The following is a 12,696-nucleotide window of genomic DNA, read 5'->3' as shown; positions in this document are numbered from 1 at the left end:
TTCCAAGGGTAGGTGAAGAGCAGCAACAGCTTTCAGGGCTGGGCCCTTCCTTGTGGGAGAAGGAGCCGGACGTTTGCCTTTTCGGCAAGAGGCTCTGCCGCGGCCGAGCGCCATGAGATGTTGCGTCTCTGGGAAAGTACAGATCCCCACTACTGCTGTGCCTGTAGATAGGGCGCCAAGACACCGTGAAGAGCAGCAACAGCTTTCAGGGCTGGCCCCATCCTTGTGGGAGGAACCGGACGTTTGCCTTTTCGGCAAGAGGCTCTGACGCGGCCGAGCGCCATGAGATCTTGCGTCTCTGGGAAAACACAGGTCCCCAGTGCTGTTGTGCCTGTAGATAGGGTGCCAAGGCACCGTGAAGAGCAGCAACAGCTTTCAGGGCTGGGCCCTTCCCTGTGGGAAAAGGAGCCGGACGTTTGCCTTTTCGGCAAGAGGCTCTGCCGCGGCCGAGCGCCATGAGATGTTGCGTCTCTGGGAAAGCACAGATCCTCACTGCTGCTGTGCCTGTATATAGGGTGCCAAGGCACCGTGAAGAGCAGCAACAGCTTTCAGGGCTGGGCCCTTCCTTGTGGGAGAAGGAGCCGGACGTTTGCCTTTATGTCAAGAGGATCTGCCGCAGCCGGGAGCCATGAGATGTTGCGTCTCTGGGAAAGCAAAGATCCCCAGTGCTGTTGTCTCTGTAGATAGGGTTCCAAGGGTAGGTGAAGAGCAGCAACAGCTTTCAGGGCTGGGCCCTTCCTTGTGGGAGAAGGAGCCGGACGTTTGCCTTTTCGGCAAGAGGCTCTGCCGCGGCCGAGAGCCATGAGATGTTGCGTCTCTGGGAAAGCACAGATCCTCACTGCTGCTGTGCCTGTAGATAGGGCGCCAAGACACCGTGAAGAGCAGCAACAGCTTTCAGGGCTGGGCCCTTCCTTGTGGGAAAAGGAGCCGGACGTTTGCCTTTTTGGCAAGAGGCTCTGCCGCGGCCGAGCGCCATGAGATGTTGCGTCTCTGGGAAAACACAGGTCCCCAGTGCTGTTGTGCCTGTAGATAGGGTGCCAAGGCACCGTGAAGAGCAGCAACAGCTTTCAGGGCTGGGCCGTTCCTTGTGGGAAAAGGAGCCGGACGTTTGCCTTTTCGGCAAGAGGCTCTGCCGCGGCCGAGCGCCATGAGATGTTGCGTCTCTGGGAAAGCACAGATCCTCACTGCTGCTGTGCCTGTATATAGGGTGCCAAGGCACCGTGAAGAGCAGCAACAGCTTTCAGGGCTGGGCCCTTCCTTGTGGGAGAAGGAGCCGGACGTTTGCCTTTATGTCAAGAGGATCTGCCGCAGCCGGGAGCCATGAGATGTTGCGTCTCTGGGAAAGCAAAGATCCCCAGTGCTGTTGTCTCTGTAGATAGGGTTCCAAGGGTAGGTGAAGAGCAGCAACAGCTTTCAGGGCTGGGCCCTTCCTTGTGGGAGAAGGAGCCGGACGTTTGCCTTTTCGGCAAGAGGCTCTGCCACAGACGAGATCCATGAGATGTTGCGTCTCTGGGAAAGCACAGATCCGCAGTGCTGTTGTCTCTGTAGATAGGGTTCCAAGGGTAGCTGAAGAGCAGGAACAGCTTTCAGGGCTGGGACCTTCCTTGTGGGAGAAGGAGCAGAACGTTTGCCTTTTCGGCAAGAGGCTCTGCCGCGGCCGAGCGCCATGAGATGTTGCGTCTCTGGGAAAGCACAGATCCCCACTGCTGCTGTGCCTGTAGATCGGGCGCCAAGTCTCCGTGAAGAGCAGCAAGAGCTTTCAGGGCTGGCCCCATCCTTGTGGGAGGAGCCGGACGTTTGCCTTTTTGGCAAGAGGCTCTGCCGCGGCCGAGCGCCATGAGATCTTGCGTCTCTGGGAAAGCACAGGTCCCCACTGCTGTTGTGCCTGTAGATAGGGTGCCAAGGCACCGTGAAGAGCAGCAAGAGCTTTCAGGGCTGGGCCCTTCCTTGTGGGAGAAGGAGCCGGACGTTTGCCTTTTCGGCAAGAGGCTCTGCCGCGGCCGAGCGCCATGAGATGTTGCGTCTCTGGGAAAGCACAGATCCCCACTGCTGCTGTGCCTGTAGATAGGGCGCCAAGGCACCGTGAAGAGCAGCAACAGCTTTCAGGGCTGGCCCCATCCTTGTGGGAGGAGCCGGACGTTTGCCTTTTCGGCAAGAGGCTCTGCCGCAGCCGAGCGCCATGAGATGTTGCGTCTCTGGGAAAGCACAGATCCCCACTGCTGTTGTGCCTGTAGATAGGGTGCCAAGGCACCGTGAAGAGCAGCCACAGCTTTCAGGGCTGGGCCCTTCCTTTGTGGGAGAATGAGCCGGACGTTTGCCTTTTCGGCAAGAGGCTCTGCCGCGGCCGAGCGCCATGAGATGTTGTGTCTCTGGGAAAGCACAGATCCCCACTGCTGTTGTGCCTGTAGATAGGGCGCCAAGGCACCGTGAAGAGCAGCAACAGCTTTCAGGGTGGGCCCTTCCTTGTGCGAGAAGGAGCCGGACGTTTGCCTTTTCGGCAAGAGGCTCTGCCGCGGCCGAGCGCCATGAGATGTTGCGTCTCTGGGAAAGCACAGATCCCCACTGCTGTTGTCTCTGTAGATAGGGCGCCAAGGCACCGTGAAGAGCAGCAAGAGCTTTCAGGGCTGGGCCCTTCCTTGTGGGAGAAGGAGCCGGACGTTTGCCTTTTGGGCAAGAGGCTCTGCCGCGGCCGAGCGCCATGAGATGTTGCGTCTCTGGGAAAGCAAAGATCCCCACTGCTGTTGTGCCTGTAGATAGGGCGCCAAGGCACCGTGAAGAGCAGCAAGAGCTTTCAGGGCTGGGCCCTTCCTTGTGGGAGAAGGAGCCGGACATTTGCCTTTTCGGCAAGAGGCTCTGCCGCGGCCGAGCGCCATGAGATGTTGCGTCTCTAAGAAAGCAAAGATCCCCAGTGCTGTTGTCTCTGTAGATAGGGCGCCAAGGCACCGTGAAGAGCAGCAAGAGCTTTCAGGGCTGGGCCCTTCCTTGTGGGAGAAGGAGCCGGACGTTTGCCTTTTGGGCAAGAGGCTCTGCCGCGGCCGAGCGCCATGAGATGTTGCGTCTCTGGGAAAGCAAAGATCCCCAGTGCTGTTGTCTCTGTAGATAGGGCGCCAAGGCACCGTGAAGAGCAGCAAGAGCTTTCAGGGCTGGGCCCTTCCTTGTGGGAGAATGAGCCGGACGTTTGCCTTTTCGGCAAGAGGCTCTGCCGCGGCCGAGCGCCATGAGATGTTGCGTCTCTGGGAAAGCACAGATCCCCACTGCTGCTGTGCCTGTAGATAGGGCACCAAGACACCGTGAAGAGCAGCAAGAGCTTTCAGGGTTGGGCCCTTCCTTGTGCGAGAAGGAGCCGGACGTTTGGCTTTTCGGCAAGAGGTTCTGCCGCGGCCGAGCGCCATGAGATGTTGCGTCTCTGGGAAAGCACAGATCCCCACTGCTGCTGTGCCTGTAGATAGGGCGCCAAGACACCGTGAAGAGCAGCAACAGCTTTCAGGGCTGGCCCCATCCTTGTGGGAGGAGCCGGACGTTTGCCTTTTCGTCAAGAGGCTCTGCCGCGGCCGAGCGCCATAGAGATCTTGCGTCTCTTGGAAAGCACAGGTCCCCAGTGCTGTTGTGCCTGTAGATGGGGCGCCAAGACACCGTGAAGAGCAGCAAGAGCTTTCAGTGCTGGACCCTTTCTTGTGCGAGAAGGAGCAGAACGTTTGCCTTTTCGGCAAGAGGCTCTGCCGCGGCCGAGCGCCATGAGATGTTGCGTCTCTGGGAAAGCACAGATCCCCACTGCTGTTGTGCCTGTAGATAGGGCGCCAAGGCACCGTGAAGAGCAGCAAGAGCTTTCAGGGCTGGGCCCTTCCTTGTGGGAGAAGGAGCCGGACGTTTGCCTTTTCGGCAAGAGGATCTGCCACAGCCGGGAGACATGAGATGTTGCGTCTCTGGGAAAGTAAAGATCCCCAGTGCTGTTGTCTCTGTAGATAGGGTTCCAAGGGTAGGTGAAGAGCAGCAACAGCTTTCAGGGCTGGGCCCTTCCTTGTGGGAGAAGGAGCCGGACGTTTGCCTTTTCGGCAAGAGGCTCTGCCGCGGCCGAGCGCCATGAGATGTTGCGTCTCTGGGAAAGTACAGATCCCCACTACTGCTGTGCCTGTAGATAGGGCGCCAAGACACCGTGAAGAGCAGCAACAGCTTTCAGGGCTGGCCCCATCCTTGTGGGAGGAACCGGACGTTTGCCTTTTCGGCAAGAGGCTCTGACGCGGCCGAGCGCCATGAGATCTTGCGTCTCTGGAAAACACAGGTCCCCAGTGCTGTTGTGCCTGTAGATAGGGTGCCAAGGCACCGTGAAGAGCAGCAACAGCTTTCAGGGCTGGGCCCTTCCCTGTGGGAAAAGGAGCCGGACGTTTGCCTTTTCGGCAAGAGGCTCTGCCGCGGCCGAGCGCCATGAGATGTTGCGTCTCTGGGAAAGCAAAGATCCTCACTGCTGCTGTGCCTGTATATAGGGTGCCAAGGCACCGTGAAGAGCAGCAACAGCTTTCAGGGCTGGGCCCTTCCTTGTGGGAGAAGGAGCCGGACGTTTGCCTTTTCGTCAAGAGGATCTGCCGCAGCCGGGAGCCATGAGATGTTGCGTCTCTGGGAAAGCAAAGATCCCCAGTGCTGTTGTCTCTGTAGATAGGGTTCCAAGGGTAGGTGAAGAGCAGCAACAGCTTTCAGGGCTGGGCCCTTCCTTGTGGGAGAAGGAGCCGGATGTTTGCCTTTTCGGCAAGAGGCTCTGCCGCGGCCGAGCGCCATGAGATGTTGCGTCTCTGGGAAAGCACAGATCCTCACTGCTGCTGTGCCTGTAGAAAGGGCGCCAAGACACCGTGAAGAGCAGCAACAGCTTTCAGGGCTGGCCCCACCCTTGTGGGAGAATGAGCCGGACGTTTGGCTTTTCGGCAAGAGGCTCTGACGCGGCCGAGCGCCATGAGATGTTGCGTCTCTGGGAAAGCACAGATCCCCAGTGCTGTTGTCTCTGTAGATAGGGCGCCAAGGCACCGTGAAGAGCAGCAAGAGCTTTCAGGGCTGGGCCCTTCCTTGTGGGAGAAGGAGCCGGACGTTTGCCTTTTGGGCATGAGGCTCTGCCGCGGCCGAGCGCCATGAGATGTTGCGTCTCTGGGAAAGCAAAGATCCCCAGTGCTGTTGTCTCTGTAGATAGGGCGCCAAGGCACCGTGAAGAGCAGCAACAGCTTTCAGGGCTGGGCCCTTCCTTGTGGGAGAAGGAGCCGGACGTTTGCCTTTTCGGCAAGAGGCTCTGCCGCGGCCGAGCGCCATGAGATGTTGCGTCTCTGGGAAAGCACAGATCCCCACTGCTGTTGTGCCTGTAGATAGGGTGCCAAGGCACCGTGAAGAGCAGCAAGAGCTTTCAGGGCTGGGCCCTTCCTTGTGGAGAAGGAGCCGGACGTTTGCCTTTTCGGCAAGAGGCTCTGCCGCGGCCGAGCGCCATGAGATGTTGCGTCTCTGGGAAAGCACAGATCCCCACTGCTGCTGTGCCTGTAGATAGGGCACCAAGACACCGTGAAGAGCAGCAAGAGCTTTCAGGGCTGGGCCCTTCCTTGTGCGAGAAGGAGCCAGACGTTTGCCTTTTCGGCAAGAGGCTCTGCCGCGGCCGAGCGCCATGAGATGTTGCGTCTCTGGGAAAGCACAGATCCCCACTGCTGTTGTGCCTGTAGATAGGGCGCCAAGGCACCGTGAAGAGCAGCAAGAGCTTTCAGGGCTGTACCCATCCTTGTGGGAGAAGGAGCCGGACGTTTGCCTTTTCGGCAAGAGGCTCTGCCACAGACGAGATCCATGAGATCTTGCGTCTCTGGGAAAGCACAGATCCCCAGTGCTGTTGTCTCTGTAGATAGGGTTCCAAGGGTAGCTGAAGAGCAGGAACAGCTTTCAGGGCTGGGACCTTCCTTGTGGGAGAAGGAGCAGAACGTTTGCCTTTTCGGCAAGAGGCTCTGCCGCGGCCGAGCGCCATGAGATGTTGCGTCTCTGGGAAAGCACAGATCCCCACTGCTGCTGTGCCTGTAGATCGGGCGCCAAGTCTCCGTGAAGAGCAGCAAGAGCTTTCAGGGCTGGCCCCATCCTTGTGGGAGGAGCCGGACGTTTGCCTTTTTGGCAAGAGGCTCTGCCGCGGCCGAGCGCCATGAGATCTTGCGTCTCTGGGAAAGCACAGGTCCCCACTGCTGTTGTGCCTGTAGATAGGGTGCCAAGGCACCGTGAAGAGCAGCAAGAGCTTTCAGGGCTGGGCCCTTCCTTGTGGGAGAATGAGCCGGACGTTTGCCTTTTCGGCAAGAGGCTCTGCCGCGGCCGAGCGCCATGAGATGTTGCGTCTCTGGGAAAGCACAGATCCCCACTGCTGCTGTGCCTGTAGATAGGGCGCCAAGGCACCGTGAAGAGCAGCAACAGCTTTCAGGGCTGGCCCCATCCTTGTGGGAGGAGCCGGACGTTTGCCTTTTCGGCAAGAGGCTCTGCCGCAGCCGAGCGCCATGAGATGTTGCGTCTCTGGGAAAGCACAGATCCCCACTGCTGTTGTGCCTGTAGATAGGGTGCCAAGGCACCGTGAAGAGCAGCCACAGCTTTCAGGGCTGGGCCCTTCCTTTGTGGGAGAATGAGCCGGACGTTTGCCTTTTTGGCAAGAGGCTCTGCCGCGGCCGAGCGCCATGAGATGTTGCGTCTCTGGGAAAGCACAGATCCCCACTGCTGTTGTGCCTGTAGATAGGGCGCCAAGGCACCGTGAAGAGCAGCAACAGCTTTCAGGGTGGGCCCTTCCTTGTGCGAGAAGGAGCCGGACGTTTGCCTTTTCGGCAAGAGGCTCTGCCGCGGCCGAGCGCCATGAGATGTTGCGTCTCTGGGAAAGCACAGATCCCCACTGCTGTTGTCTCTGTAGATAGGGCGCCAAGGCACCGTGAAGAGCAGCAAGAGCTTTCAGGGCTGGGCCCTTCCTTGTGGGAGAAGGAGCCGGACGTTTGCCTTTTGGGCAAGAGGCTCTGCCGCGGCCGAGCGCCATGAGATGTTGCGTCTCTGGGAAAGCAAAGATCCCCAGTGCTGTTGTCTCTGTAGATAGGGCGCCAAGGCACCGTGAAGAGCAGCAAGAGCTTTCAGGGCTGGGCCCTTCCTTGTGGGAGAAGGAGCCGGACATTTGCCTTTTCGGCAAGAGGCTCTGCCGCGGCCGAGCGCCATGAGATGTTGCGTCTCTAAGAAAGCAAAGATCCCCAGTGCTGTTGTCTCTGTAGATAGGGCGCCAAGGCACCGTGAAGAGCAGCAAGAGCTTTCAGGGCTGGGCCCTTCCTTGTGGGAGAAGGAGCCGGACGTTTGCCTTTTGGGCAAGAGGCTCTGCCGCGGCCGAGCGCCATGAGATGTTGCGTCTCTGGGAAAGCAAAGATCCCCAGTGCTGTTGTCTCTGTAGATAGGGCGCCAAGGCACCGTGAAGAGCAGCAAGAGCTTTCAGGGCTGGGCCCTTCCTTGTGGGAGAATGAGCCGGACGTTTGCCTTTTCGGCAAGAGGCTCTGCCGCGGCCGAGCGCCATGAGATGTTGCGTCTCTGGGAAAGCACAGATCCCCACTGCTGCTGTGCCTGTAGATAGGGCACCAAGACACCGTGAAGAGCAGCAAGAGCTTTCAGGGTTGGGCCCTTCCTTGTGCGAGAAGGAGCCGGACGTTTGCCTTTTCGGCAAGAGGTTCTGCCGCGGCCGAGCGCCATGAGATGTTGCATCTCTGGGAAAGCACAGATCCCCACTGCTGCTGTGCCTGTAGATAGGGCGCCAAGACACCGTGAAGAGCAGCAACAGCTTTCAGGGCTGGCCCCATCCTTGTGGGAGGAGCCGGACGTTTGCCTTTTCGTCAAGAGGCTCTGCCACGGCCGAGCGCAATAGAGATCTTGCGTCTCTTGGAAAGCACAGGTCCCCAGTGCTGTTGTGCCTGTAGATGGGGCGCCAAGACACCGTGAAGAGCAGCAAGAGCTTTCAGTGCTGGACCCTTTCTTGTGCGAGAAGGAGCAGAACGTTTGCCTTTTCGGCAAGAGGCTCTGCCGCGGCCGAGCGCCATGAGATGTTGCGTCTCTGGGAAAGCACAGATCCCCATTGCTGTTGTGCCTGTAGATAGGGTGCCAAGGCACCGTGAAGAGCAGCAACAGCTTTCAGGGCTGGCCCCATCCTTGTGGGAGAAGGAGCCGGACGTTTGCCTTTTCGGCAAGAGGCTCTGCCGCGGCCAAGCGCCATGAGATGTTGCGTCTCTGGGAAAGCACAGATCCTCACTGCTGCTGTGCCTGTAGTTTGGGTGCCAAGGCACCGTGAAGAGCAGCAAGAGCTTTCAGGGCTGGGCCCTTCCTTGTGGGAGAAGGAGCCGGACGTTTGCCTTTTCGGCAAGAGGCTCTGCCGCGGCCGAGCGCCATGAGATGTTGCGTCTCTAAGAAAGCAAAGATCCCCAGTGCTGTTGTCTCTGTAGATAGGGCGCCAAGGCACCGTGAAGAGCAGCAAGAGCTTTCAGGGCTGGGCCCTTCCTTGTGGGAGAAGGAGCCAGACGTTTGCCTTTTCAACAAGAGGCTCTGCCGCGGCCGAGCGCCATAGAGATCTTGCGTCTCTTGGAAAGCACAGGTCCCTAGTGCTGTTGTGCCTGTAGATGGGGCGCCAAGACACCGTGAAGAGCAGCAACAGCTTTCAGTGCTGGACCCTTCCTTGTGCGAGAAGGAGCAGAACGTTTGCCTTTTCGGCAAGAGGCTCTGACGCGGCCGAGCGCCATGAGATGTTGCGTCTCTGGGAAAGCACAGATCCCCAGTGCTGTTGTGCCTGTAGATAGGGTGCCAAGGCACCGTGAAGAGCAGCAACAGCTTTCAGGGCTGGCCCCATCCTTGTGGGAGAAGGAGCCGGACGTTTGCCTTTTCGGCAAGAGGCTCTGCCGCGGCCGAGCGCCATGAGATGTTGCGTCTCTGGGAAAGCACAGATCCTCACTGCTGCTGTGCCTGTAGTTAGGGTGCCAAGGCACCGTGAAGAGCAGCAAGAGCTTTCAGGGCTGGGCCCTTCCTTGTGGGAGAAGGAGCCGGACGTTTGCCTTTTCGGCAAGAGGCTCTGCCGCGGCCGAGCGCCATGAGATGTTTCGTCTCTGGGAAATCACAGATCCTCAATGCTGCTGTGCCTGTTGTTAGGGTGCCAAGGCACCGTGAAGAGCAGCAACAGCTTTCAGGGCTGGGCCCTTCCTCGTTTGAGAAAGAGCCGGATGTTTGCCTTTTCGGTAAGAGGCTCTGCCGCGGCCGAGCGCAATGAGATGTTGCGTCTCTAAGAAAGCAAAGATCCCCAGTGCTGTTGTCTCTGTAGATAGGGCGCCAAGGCACCGTGAAGAGCAGCAAGAGCTTTCAGGGCTGGTCCCTTCCTTGTGGGAGAAGGAGCCGGACGTTTGCCTTTTCGGCAAGAGGCTCTGCCGCGGCCGAGCGCCATGAGATGTTGCGTCTCTGGGAAAGCACAGATCCCCAGTGCTGCTGTGCCTGTAGATAGGGCGCCAAGGCACCATGAAGAGCAGCAACAGCTTTCAGGGTGGGCCCTTCCTTGTGCGAGAAGGAGCCGGACGTTTGCGTTTTCGGCAAGAGGCTCTGCCGCGGCCGAGCGCCATGAGATGTTGCGTCTCTGGGAAAGCACAGATCCCCACTGCTGTTGTGCCTGTAGATAGGGCGCCAAGGCACCGTGAAGAGCAGCAAGAGCTTTCAGGGCTGGGCCCTTCCTTGTGGGAGAAGGAGCCGGACGTTTGCCTTTTCGGCAAAAGGATCTGCCACAGCCGGGAGACATGAGATGTTGCGTCTCTGGGAAAGCAAAGATCCCCAGTGCTGTTGTCTCTGTAGATAGGGTTCCAAGGGTAGGTGAAGAGCAGCAACAGCTTTCAGGGCTGGGCCCTTCCTTGTGGGAGAAGGAGCCGGACGTTTGCCTTTTGGGCAAGAGGCTCTGCCGCGGCCGAGCGCCATGAGATCTTGCGTCTCTGGGAAAACACAGGTCCCCACTGCTGCTGTGCCTGTAGATAGGGCGCCAAGACACCGTGAAGAGCAGCAACAGCTTTCAGGGCTGGCCCCATCCTTGTGGGAGGAACCGGACGTTTGCCTTTTCGGCAAGAGGCTCTGACGCGGCCGAGCGCCATGAGATCTTGCGTCTCTGGGAAAACACAGGTCCCCAGTGCTGTTGTGCCTGTAGATAGGGTGCCAAGGCACCGTGAAGAGCAGCAACAGCTTTCAGGGCTGGGCCCTTCCTTGTGGGAGAAGGAGCCGGACGTTTGCCTTTTCGGCAAGAGGCTCTGCCGCGGCCGAGCGCCATGAGATGTTGCGTCTCTGGGAAAGCACAGATCCTCACTGCTGCTGTGCCTGTATATAGGGTGCCAAGGCACCGTGAAGAGCAGCAAGAGCTTTCAGGGCTGGGCCCTTCCTCGTTTGAGAAGGAGCCGGACGTTTGCCTTTTCGGCAAGAGGCTCTGCCGCGGCCGAGCGCCATGAGATGTTGCATCTCTGGGAAAGCACAGGTCCCCAGTGCTGTTGTGCCAGTAGATAGGGCGCTAAGGCACCATGAGGAGCAGCATCAGCTTTCAGTGCTGGGCCCTTCCTTGTGCGAGAAGGAGCAGAACTTTTGCCTTTTCGGCAAGAGGCTCTGCCGCGGCCGAGCGCCATGAGATGTTGCGTCTCTGGGAAAGCACAGATCCCCACTGCTGTTGTGCCTGTAGATAGGGCGCCAAGACACCGTGAAGAGCAGCAACAGCTTTCAGGGCTGGGCCCTTCCTTGTGGGAGAAGGAGCCGGACGTTTGCCTTTTCGTCAAGAGGATTTGCCGCAGCCGGGAGCCATGAGATGTTGCGTCTCTGGGAAAGCAAAGATCCCCAGTGCTGTTGTCTCTGTAGATAGGGTTCCAAGGGTAGGTGAAGAGCAGCAAGAGCTTTCAGGGCTGGGCCCTTCCTTGTGGGAGAAGGAGCCGGACGTTTGCCTTTTCGGCAAGAGGCTCTGCCGCGGCCGAGCGCCATGAGATGTTGCGTCTCTGGGAAAGCACAGATCCTCACTGCTGCTGTGCCTGTAGATAGGGCGCCAAGACACCGTGAAGAGCAGCAACAGCTTTCAGGGCTGGGCCCTTCCTTGTGGGAAAAGGAGCCGGACGTTTGCCTTTTCGGCAAGAGGCTCTGCCGCGGCCGAGCGCCATGAGATGTTGCGTCTCTGGGAAAACACAGGTCCCCAGTGCTGTTGTGCCTGTAGATAGGGTGCCAAGGCACCGTGAAGAGCAGCAACAGCTTTCAGGGCTGGGCCGTTCCTTGTGGGAAAAGGAGCCGGACGTTTGCCTTTTCGGCAAGAGGCTCTGCCGCGGCCGAGCGCCATGAGATGTTGCGTCTCTGGGAAAGCACAGATCCTCACTGCTGCTGTGCCTGTATATAGGGTGCCAAGGCACCGTGAAGAGCAGCAAGAGCTTTCAGGGCTGGGCCCTTCCTTGTGGGAGAAGGAGCCGGACGTTTGCCTTTTCGGCAAGAGGCTCTGCCGCGGCCGAGCGCCATGAGATGTTGCATCTCTGGGAAAGCACAGGCCCCCAGTGCTGTTGTGCCAGTAGATAGGGCGCTAAGGCACCATGAGGAGAAGCATCAGCTTTCAGTGCTGGGCCCTTCCTTGTGCGAGAAGGAGCAGAACTTTTGCCTTTTCGGCAAGAGGCTCTGCCGCGGCCGAGGCGCCATGAGATGTTGCGTCTCTGGGAAAGCACAGATCCCCACTGCTGCTGTGCCTGTAGATAGGGCGCCAAGACACCGTGAAGAGCAGCAACAGCTTTCAGGGCTGGGCCCTTCCTTGTGGGAGAAGGAGCCGGACGTTTGCCTTTTCGTCAAGAGGATCTGCCGCAGCCGGGAGCCATGAGATGTTGCGTCTCTGGGAAAGCAAAGATCCCCAGTGCTGTTGTCTCTGTAGATAGGGTTCCAAGGGTAGGTGAAGAGCAGCAACAGCTTTCAGGGCTGGGCCCTTCCTTGTGGGAGAAGGAGCCGGATGTTTGCCTTTTCGGCAAGAGGCTCTGCTGCGGCCGAGCGCCATGAGATGTTGCGTCTCTGGGAAAGCACAGATCCTCACTGCTGCTGTGCCTGTAGATAGGGCGCCAAGACACCGTGAAGAGCAGCAACAGCTTTCAGGGCTGGCCCCACCCTTGTGGGAGAATGAGCCGGAAGTTTGGCTTTTCGGCAAGAGGCTCTGACGCGGCCGAGCGCCATGAGATGTTGCATCTCTGGGAAAGCACAGGTCCCCAGTGCTGTTGTGCCAGTAGATGGGGCGTCAAGGCACCGTGAAGAGCAGCAACAGCTTTCAGGGCTGGGCCCTTCCTTGTGGGAGAAGGAGCCGGACATTTGCCTTTTAGGCAAGAGGCTCTGCGGCGGCCGAGCGCCATGAGATGTTGCGTCTCTAAGAAAGCAAAGATCCCCAGTGCTGTTGTCTCTGTAGATAGGGCGCCAAGGCACCGTGAAGAGCAGCAAGAGCTTTCAGGGCTGGGCCCTTCCTTGTGGGAGAAGGAGCCGGACGTTTGTCTTTTGGGCAAGAGGCTCTGCCGCGGCTGAGCGCCATGAGATCTTGCGTCTCTGGGAAAGCACAGGTCCCCAGTGCTGTTGTGCCTGTAGATAGGGCGCCAAGGCACCGTGAAGAGCAGCAACAGCTTTCAGGGCTGGGCCCTTCCTTGTGGGAGAAGGAGCCGGACATTTGCCTTTTCGGCAAGAGGC

Source organism: Harpia harpyja, chromosome 4, assembly GCF_026419915.1.
Source record: "Harpia harpyja isolate bHarHar1 chromosome 4, bHarHar1 primary haplotype, whole genome shotgun sequence".
NCBI lineage: Eukaryota > Metazoa > Chordata > Aves > Accipitriformes > Accipitridae > Harpia > Harpia harpyja.
The sequence above is the reverse complement of the archived record's forward strand: the minus strand, read 5'-3'. Positions refer to the sequence as shown.